The sequence below is a fragment of the Paramormyrops kingsleyae genome, chromosome 9 (assembly GCF_048594095.1).
Source record: "Paramormyrops kingsleyae isolate MSU_618 chromosome 9, PKINGS_0.4, whole genome shotgun sequence".
In the NCBI taxonomy this organism is placed as follows: domain Eukaryota; kingdom Metazoa; phylum Chordata; class Actinopteri; order Osteoglossiformes; family Mormyridae; genus Paramormyrops; species Paramormyrops kingsleyae.
In genome coordinates this window covers 34,349,407-34,359,957 of record NC_132805.1, presented here as the reverse complement: position 1 = coordinate 34,359,957, position 10,551 = coordinate 34,349,407, and positions in this window count along the sequence as shown.

Below are 10,551 nucleotides of genomic sequence, written 5' to 3'. Positions count from 1 at the left end.
CCCACCGATGGTCTATTTCAGGGGCTCCCAACCTCTAGATGACTGCAAAGCAGCATATGCTGTGCATACACTTTACAGACAGGAAGATTATGCACGATTAATAGAAAAATATTGTTAACATCATTGCTTGTAAAAAAAAAATAAAAAATGACACTTCTCTTTGGAAATGAACCAAGCCCTCCTGTGAACTCCAGCGTTCTGCGGCCCTCTGGCTGTAGACCGTCAGTTGGGAACCCCTGTTCTACATTGGCTCTAAATTACAAGGCGGTGGCTGTGAGGGCTACAAAGGCGGGTTACAGTATGTCGTCCTTGCACTCCCTACACTGCTTGCTGTTGAGATGTGCCCTGCAGGTGAGACTGTTGTCTACATCCTTTCCAGGGAGTCAATCTCTACCTCATAACAGGATGCATCAAACCTGGGAAAATTATCCCCATTATTTTCTCATCTTAGCACTTCTAGGGTGTTCTGTTATCTCTCACTATACAGTATGTACAGAACCATTGGTGGTAGACTTGTAAGCATAGCTGACTTCCAAACAGCTGACCTCGGTTTGATTCTTGGCTAATGCAGCCTGACTCATTTATGGGGGGGCAATGTGGCTCATATCCTTTACATTATAAGAGGGGTCACATCTCCATAAGGTCCTTAACCCCCCTGAAAAATGCTCCATGGGTATGGTATTAATAGGTGACCCAGGTATCAGACCCTAGACTGTGTGATCAGACTGTGTATTTGTGTACGTCTTAAAAAAATAGAGAGCAAGATGGCAAACGTGAAAACTTCCAATATACAATGTACATTATTCGTTGTTTGCCATTATGATAGATTATGCGATGGTCTAGTTGCGGAATGATCTATATGACTGATGAATCATATGATTGATGAATCATATTCCAAAAATCAAAGCCGAAAAGATGGGCAGTGGGTCAGAAAAAGCCCAGGTCACCCTAAAAGAGGAAATCACTCAGCAGGCAGAATAGCTCACAGTATCTTAAAATGAGGGGATTTAAACGATTTTGGGGGGGAAACAAGTTACAGATGGCTTCAATGAGCAGTGGAAGATGATTGGTGAAAGACATCTGGCTGTTTGGAAGATCCAGGCTAGCTGACGGATCCCGGGTTCGGACACACGGCAGCTGCTGGATCTGAACGATGTGCTGGAACAGGTCTTGTGAATGATATACTCGAGGAATCAGGTCATGGGGTCCAAGCCTCCTGATTGTCTTTGATGTTTCTGATTCATATTGCTCTTCTGTTCCATCTTACACTGCAGGCTTCTTTTCTGTTTAGTTTTGTACTAGAGACTAATGTTTTTTTCCCTTGGTTTCTTAATGCAGATTTATAACTGCAAACAAATCTTGTTAAATATAACTACCATACTTATTCTTGCGTCCCCTATGCTTTGTGACAGAACAATCACAACTGATAGTGAGGAATACACATCACAAAGAGGAAGACTACAAATGAGTAACTCAGCACTGTGATAACCTCAATAGATTCCCAGAAATGCACTGGAACCCGCTCCAGTTGGTTCTGTGTGTTCCCTCAGGAAGAATAGTGGGTTTGTGACATGGAAATAGCATGTTTCCCTCTCGGAAGGGGATCGGCTCTTTGATATGATGTTAAATAAAAGGCAGAGTCTAGTTACGGAGACAAAGGCGTCCAGCTGTTTCCCAGAGTGTTAATTGTCCTCTCGGGCTGGGTGTGTGATTATTTGCTACAATCGTCTTATCGTGCGGCTCAGATAGGAAATCGGCCGCGATGAAAAAATGAGCCCCCCCTTCAGCACTCCCACAGAACGGCAGCTGTCATGCCGCTCCTGAAGAACTACGACAGAAGTTCATATTACAACTTACGGTACACTGCTACACTTAGGAAAAAAAGCATTATTACCCTATAAATTTTGATCTGACCCATTATGAAGCAGCTATTGATACTAGTAGTAATGGAAAGTCTGTTTTCCAGAGGGACATTGTAAAACATTAACATTTTACAGCATTTAATATTACCAGTATAAAAAAAATGTTACATTCAGAATAAACAAATATGTATAACAGATTTTGCAGCAAAAACAAGAGAAGACAGGCTTTGCTGTTAAAACAACCAGAGTTCCACCAAGAGTAATATACTCAGATTTTCAGTTGACGGATTTCGATGGCAATCAGTGTTGCAAATACCTGTGGTTTTTTTCCCCTCCTCGGTCTGGAAAAAATCCAGAGAAGTTTCCGCTCCATCTCTGCCTGTCAGTCATTCTTCTGTTGGCCAACTCGCAGTGGCTGAAAGTAGAGTTCTCAGAAACCGGGCTGTATCTAGGCAGAAATGTGGACTGCTTACGTATGGGGGGGGGGGGCATTATCTCCAACATGGTGCGCTGCATAAATATGATGGCACTGAAGTACCTCGAGTATATGCCGGCATGGATGCCAGCCAAAATAGCAGATCTCTGCCAGATGACTCGTCGTTACACCAGCTACCTAGTTTTCAGATCGTTTGGCATGAGTGCAAATTGAACTTCTAGATTTCCTAAATTTTACAGAAACAGAAGGGGAACCCTGTTATATACCAGCGCAGTGACTAAATGTAAGCTGACCCCCCATCGTCGATCCAGTTGAGGGCCCCTGCTAGGGAGTCAACCCATCAGGCCTGGCACTAAACCATGGAAGAGGATCTCACAACATACGAGTCCCCACGAGGACAACATGATCCTGGGCATCCTGGAATATTCATTAAAAAGAGGCAGATTTGCACCCATCATTGCCAAGCGAGACCATTCATGTGGGATCCCACTCTTGCAGAGTAATAGCCTCAGTGTTTCATGGAACCGACCGGAACATGGCAGGATAGCAATTTTAATCTCCATGTAAAATATGTTCTTGTCAGAATCACAGATGCCTCTTCCTTCCATTGCAGTTCTGTTCAGTGATCGGGGTAAAAAAATATAGTGAATGCTTTATATACAGCATGTCTATCGCTTTACACCTTAAGCTGTTTTCTGTTTTTTTTTTTAAACTTTCATTTTAGCCTTAAAAGCATTTTAGCCTTAAAATAATCTACAAACAGGTTTCAAAAACTTTTAGCACCACTGAATTAAAACTTTACATGCTGAGTTTAGAAAGAATTTAACAGCTGAAGAACAATATGAATTAAGAATCATTGGCGAAAGGTTTGTAACATCATATTTACCTAGACAGAAAAGAGTTTTATAAAGGACTAGGTATGCTAAAGGAAAACGACACTGTGCAGTCCTGCAGTGCCCTCCAAAGAATAACTGCTCTGGAATAAATGCCCCCTCTTCTAGTAGGTTGGCACATCTAGGGTAGTCCTACATCTAGGGTAGTCCTACATCTAGGGTAGTCCTACATCTAGGGTAGTCCTACATCTAGGGTAGTCCTACATCTACTGTTACCTCTTTTGTTCAGGGCAGTTTAATTTTACCTAAATTATATGATTTCCTGTATAATTCACTGGGATATTTTCCAGGCTGAAAATCAGCTTTAATGCAAACCATATTTCTACAATATATCTTTTTAATTTGCAAAGGGAAACTTTTTTGTGTTTGAGGTCGGTGGGAGGTGGGGGGGGTCGGAAGGTTAGCTCACCACTTGGCTATTTGCTGTGTCCCAAATACGCAAATATATTATGAAAATAAACAAGTTGTAACAGTGCTTTGGGGTATAGTTAGTATGTATACATGTATTCAGGATATTGCTGAAATGTTTATGTCCTACAATGGTAAGTGCAATAGGTTAAGCTTTATATTTATCTACAGACATAAATCAGTCATGCTGCCTACGGCTATCTAAGTGCTCTGACTGCTTTTTCTTCTTGAAAGACCTGCTGAACTGGTCATAGTGAAGAGGAACAACCTTAAGATATCATGATGTGTTTATTTGTTTCTTGGAATCGATTTGCTTACTTACTTGATTTGACTGGGAAACACAGTCGAAATTAAACCCTTAGAATCTACTATTCAAAGCTTCCTTGATACCTTCAAGCAGTGTAGAGTCCAGCAGACCAGTAAACCAGTGGGCCAGTATCTGTAAATTCATTAGATGACCCAATGAGTGAACTCAAATGTACTGGATTGCCTGGAAAATGAGACAAAACCTTCATAAAAGTTCGTCATGAAGACATTTCCATACTAGTAAAATTCCAGGACTATGCTAGTGAGAGTTTTATATAGTAAGAAATCAGTAAGAAAGCAAGTTCTGAAGTATTCTACATAAGGTAACAGTGAACAGCCAATGGGACAGTAGGAGGGTACATTAACCTACATAAGGTAACAGTGAACAGCCACGGGTACAGTAGGGGGGTACATTAACCTACATAAGGTAACAGTGAACAGCCACGGGTACAGTAGGGGGGTACATTAACCTACATAAGGTAACAGTGAACAGCCACGGGTACAGTAGGGGGGTACATTAACCTACATAAGGTAACAGTGAACAGCCATTTTGAATCCCTCAGGTGTGCTCAAACACACAGGCACTAGCTGGACACAAACTGGAGAATACAATGATTCCTGCACATAACAGAGCACTTTGACAAAGAGGCTCCCTTTGCAGTTTGATATACTTCAGGTCTTTGTTCTTGCATGTGTTCACCTGACAGACATGGATCAATTGCTTACGCCCAGACAGAACAACACAGGCAAAACTTTGTTCTTTTTGCAAGCAGAAAACAGACTCTGACATCATCCCGACATCACCACAACGAGACCAACACACACACTCAAACCTTCATCCCCTTCTACTTAACAGGAATGCGTATGCACAAAATCTGTCTTTTCACTGTGACCAAACCCAACATATACACATATATGTAGACAGATCTCCCAAGCCGACGAGCACCACGTTGTCTTAATGTGAGCTTGCATACTGATTCGGAGGCTCCGAAGGTGTGGACAGGCCAACCAGTTAAATTTAATGACAAGAAGTGTTTTTCTTAAGGCAGAGATCTACAACTGGATCCTAGACGTGGGTGAGAATGTTTTTCTCTGGGGAACGTCTGGTGGAAGTGTGGAGGAAAGTGCATCTGAAGAAGGTGAAAAGACAGTGGGTGATGATTACGATCATTGATATTACTCATACTGTGTACCTTAGCATAGGTCAGAGGATGCTCTTCATAGCGTTTTTCAGAGTTGGATTTTGGCTTGGGGCATCTACTATCTACCCTATCTAAGTCAGCCTATTTTTGCCCTGGCAGATCTACTATGGTTCTCTTGGAGATTGGAAGACTAGTGAAAGAGAAGAAGAAGAAGAAGAAGAAGAAGAAGAAGAAACTGCAGATGGACAAGTTGGCGAGGAAGCTGGGGAGGAGGCAGAGGTTTAGATGGGCTTCTTGGGAAGGAAGAGGGCCTGCATGCATTTACAAAAGCCTGTAGATCTATACCAGAGGTTTAACATGCCAATGGATAGTGGCTGGAAAATGCTATGAATGTCAGCATCTGTGCATACCATGTCTGTCATGTTCCAGTTTGGCCAGCAGATGTCACTGGCCATCCCATTTCATTCCCTATTCCCAGTCCCAATCTGTGGGTAATTGGCTCAATTTTCTCACCTGTCCCACATGCAACCCTCATTGACAAAGTATATAAGTGCTTAGTTTCCAGTTGTGATGTATTTGTTTCCCCCATTAGTCTGTTTATATCAGCTGTGCTCCTTTGTGTTTCCCTTCCCTACTTACCCTTCTGTTTTGACTCCACGTGGTCCAATCCTTTCTCGTATTTCCTGTGTGAAACAAAGTTTCCCTCTTGTTGTGAAGCTGGTTGGAATCCCCTAGTCCCTTCATGCCATTCTTCCCACTTGCAATTGAAAGATTGCTGGTTGGAATCCCCGACCAGCAAGGCACCACTGAGGTACCCTGAGCAAGGTACCGCCCCCAAGCCCCTGGGCACAGAATTTTTTTTTTACTTACATTTCTATTTAGTAATTTAATAATTTATCATTCCATTCTGGGGAACTGAAATATAATTGCATTATTTAAGAGTGCTTCACTGATGATAATTCCACTTGTGCAATTAACTGATTAATGTTTAGAGAGACTCACTGTGCAGTTCAGGGGTCGGACCGTAGCCTCACACCCCCAGGGTTTTGGGCTAAAATCCCTGTTTAGTGCATTTCTTTCAGGTGCAACAGCTTCCTCCCGTAGCCCAAAGGCATGCACTTCGGCTGACTGGTGCCCATAGAGTATTTGCATGCTTGTGTGTATACAGTATGTGCTGTGATGGACTCGAACCCCATTCAGGTTGTATCCCAGCCATGTGTAATATCCAACCTCCCTGCCCCGTGAAGCAGGAAAAGTGGTTTGAAAATGGATTCATGGATTTTTCAGTTCAACTCCACCCCCAAAAAAGTCTAGATAATTTAGTCAATAGCTCAATTAGCCCATAATAACTAGGATGGCTGTAACCAAAGACAGTGGAATGGAAAGTGGATATGAATCCCATGGGAATGGCCATGCAGATGCAGCAGAGTCTCGTGGATCTGGCTGACTTTTCCTGTAATACCCTTTACGCTGTATTGTCTGCAGAATACATAATTTTTGCTGTGCCTGGATCAAGCTACAGAGCAAGAGTTTCTTAGTTCCTTTGACTGCTTGTCTCCCCCTCTTTAATTTCACAGTCAGGATGAAAGTATCATTACAGCTGGACTCACTTAGTTATGATCTTTTATCCCATTTTTAGGTGATACAATCCTTCGATATATTATTACTGGTTTATGCTGCTGGAAAAAGTATTTCTTGGGACAAAGGAAATGGCTGTTTCCTTTATTGAACTGCAGGTAGCACTAATGCGTCGTCATGGAGAGATCCCTCGCTAAAACCAATTGTTTCTGACCAATTGGTGCTGCTGCTTTTAGGAAGGTGTACAGCAGCACAGCTATATTACTGGTTGAGTTTCAGGATCAGATGTGTTTCGCTCTGCTCTCCCACAATCTAGCTTTCAGCACAAACCCCTTTTTAAAAAAAAAAACAAACAAAAAAAAAAAATGGACATTCACGTTCACGGGAAGTTTAACATCTTAATATCAGTGTTGATGGACTGGGAGAGGAAGGGGTTTGTTCTTAATGCACCCGGCTTATCTCAAGGTGAATGACAGCTGAAAAATGAGAGCAGATCTGGCTGGCGGGACTTAAATATCAAAAGCTGAGTGAATGCCGCTGCCATCAAACGTAACGACGGTGAAATAGCTTTCCGTCATCTGCGCTTGATGACAGCTGCTGAATCTCACCCGGCACAGATTTCCCTCATCAAAAGTAACCTTGCTGTTTAGCTGTATGTAAGAGATATCAAAATACCAGCCTCTCTTGCTTGTTTCCAGTATTTAATGACTTTTGTTAAGTATTTTATCTAATACTGACACAAATCAATATAAAGGTTGTGTCTCAGACCATACTAGGAAACACATTACAGATCCACAGTACCCATCATACAAAAAAATATCAGGTATAAACTGACCCCCAGCTGCTTCTCATATGGGGTCTAATCGTTACGGAGCTGAAAGTAGCCCTCAGTGTTATTCCTGTGGATTTTATTCATTGGATTATGTCCCCCTTACAGCTGAATTTTGCTTGAGGCTAAAACGATTTAGCGCTTCTAACTTGTTCTTGTTTGGCAGAGTCGGAATCTTTCCCTCTTGTGTAGTGACATTGTTTTTGAAGTTAGGCGTCTCAGCGATTGTTAACTGCACAGCAAATGGTCTCCTAGTGGTGTGGCCTTGTACCATTTGTTTTTCATTGCTCTTTATCTTTGGCTGCAATGGTTATTGTTTTTCAGTAATTAATTATTGTATTTGTTGTGTTGCATTTATCTGTCATGACGGTGTGCTGGAATATGGTAAGTAAACATTTCTTTGTACATTGTACACATGACAATAAGATACCTTGAGTCTTGTACCAGGTCTTACAAGCACTGATATGAATGTTATAACATTTGATAACATCTTCAAGAAAACATGATGAAGAACCTGAGGACATCTGGTCTCAGAAGAATCCCTGGTAATATATATTGCAGATCTTAGAGAATGTTGCAGCCAAAACACTCAGAATTGATTAATTGAATCTGTTTTGTTTGATATTTATTATTTAGTGACTGCTGTTCACTGTCTTCATTTTACTTTGGCAGAGTTCAAATAATCTTGCCAGAAGATGTTAGACCTTCGTATTTGTATGTGTATGTATTTTATTAACCAACTGGAGAGTGAATCACAGAATTGGTGACAGATGTGAATGCCAGGTCCGAGACCTTCACAGAAAGGCATGGGGGGAGTGCATCCAAACAGTAGTTTGGGGGGTGGGGGCACACTCAACAAAGCTTCAAAGTTAAATATTCATGATGTTTTTATTCATTTGAATTACGATTCAAAAAATAAATTTTAAATCAAATTAAAAACAGTGTCCTTTGGTGAGTGGCATCTGGGGGTTTGGGGGAGGGGGGCATGATGACTCATTTAGGGGGGTGTGAGGCACCCCCCCCCCCCATGATGACATCTTTGGTGAGTAATAAATCTTTTTTTTTTTTAAATCTACATGTTCTACGTTCAAGGACATGTAATGCATGCAAGTTATTTGTTATTTCTCGCACACCTCGGCTGTGACACTTACTGTATGAGGAACTGACAGATTAACGCGATACTTTTGTGGTTGCAGAAAAAACAAACATAATATGGCATAGTTGATTTATGCATAGAACTTCTCAAGAAAAACTCATTCCCCTTAAGAAAATACGTTAATCATGCAAATGCTGCCACCTGTGGGTCATAAACTGACAGTGCAGTGTTATTCATAATATATGTTCAATACATACTGGATTACAATTGCATACTGGATTACAACTGGATTATAATTTTACAATGCAGACATGTTTTAGCATTGCAGTTAAATTATAAGTGTGGATTGCTTAAATATTCAATGTCATGATCAAAGAAACCAAATGGAGCTAGAATTTAGTGATTAATTGTCATTGTTGACACACCACAACAACGAAATGTATCCTCTGTATCCGGGATTCGAACCAGCAATCTTTCAATTACACTTCCCTAACCATTAAGCCACACTGTCCACAAACACCGTGTCTATTATAAGTATCTATGACAACTGTGCCTGCAACAAGCCAGAAACTTGTCATTCAAAACTGCAAAGCCAACAGGTATGGAACTAAATAAGGAGCAAAAGCCGCTTAGATCATTAATAATATCTATAACCAAAGCAGGGTGGTGAGGTGGCTCAGTGCCATGCATGGGGGTTGACTCCTCCCATGTAATGGGCATGATATCCCACCCAGAGTGTTTCCCTGTCTCTTACTATGCTGGAGGGGCTCCAGCCCCCCTGAAACCATTGGCAGAATAAGTAGTTGGAAGATAGATAGATAGATAGATGGATGGATGGATATGGACGAGGCATGTGTGTTTATTCTGTTGCTTAAGATGCAACATGACATTTGGAATATCTTACAGGCAGCCCTAAAACCAGGACTGGATCAGAATGACTTGACCTGAACTGAGCGAGGAAGGGCCTGTGTAGAAACAACATCAGAATTAACTGGGCGTAGCGTAAAAATCAAACACCATGTGACCATCCATTCTCCACGGGGCAGTAACAGGACTGGCCACTAGGTGGGGTATTAGATCACAAACATGAATATTCATAGCATTTAATACAAAAAATCTGAAGGTATTTCAAGCACTAAAAGCATGTTTTGCCGTCATTAAAAAGGTAGGAAAATATCACTGCACTGCTGCAAAAACATTGCGGCAGATCCTAGGTGAATATTAGCTTTCAGTCACGAAATACAGCTTCTGACTGTTTCAGTTATTCATTATGGGCCATGTTTCATTACGCCTTATGCACACTTAACCATTGACTTGTGTTAGGGGTTAATGTGCATTTAGGCCAGATGCGCACTTCGGCCTAAGAAAGACCTTTATATGGGTGTGACTCATGTAAATGACCGTTATTTGCATTCTGCCACTGACATAAGTGCTTTTAATTGCATTTTCACTACATGATCTGGGGGGCTGAATTAAGTCAAGTGCTTCTATCCAAAACACTTATGAATAATTCATATAACTGTACAAATATATTATCCTTAGGCTTAATTCGACACGTGACATCTGCTTTGCTTACATACCTATTAATGTCAGTCACCCTCTGCACACTTTCATAAACAACCAGAGGAGTTTGTTCAGCGACAGGTTGCTTCTCCCTAAGTCTAGGACCAATAGACTTAAAAACTCCTTCGTCCCACATGCCACCAAACTGTACAACTCCTCGCTGGGTGGGAAGGGGAGTGGAAACAGGAGGACAAAGGAATACGGGGAGAAACAGGAATAATAAAAACTTTGAGAACACCGGACCAGTATTTTAACTCAAACTGCAATAATGATCTGTGCAATAGCCCTGTTATTTGTTATTTATTATCTTCTGAACAATAACCTTTATGCCAAATATGTATATACTGCTTTTATATTATATATGTGTATTTTTATTGATTTTTTTTCCCCCCACCCCCCAAATTTTAATTCTTGTAACTGTAATGTGTCGATGTACTG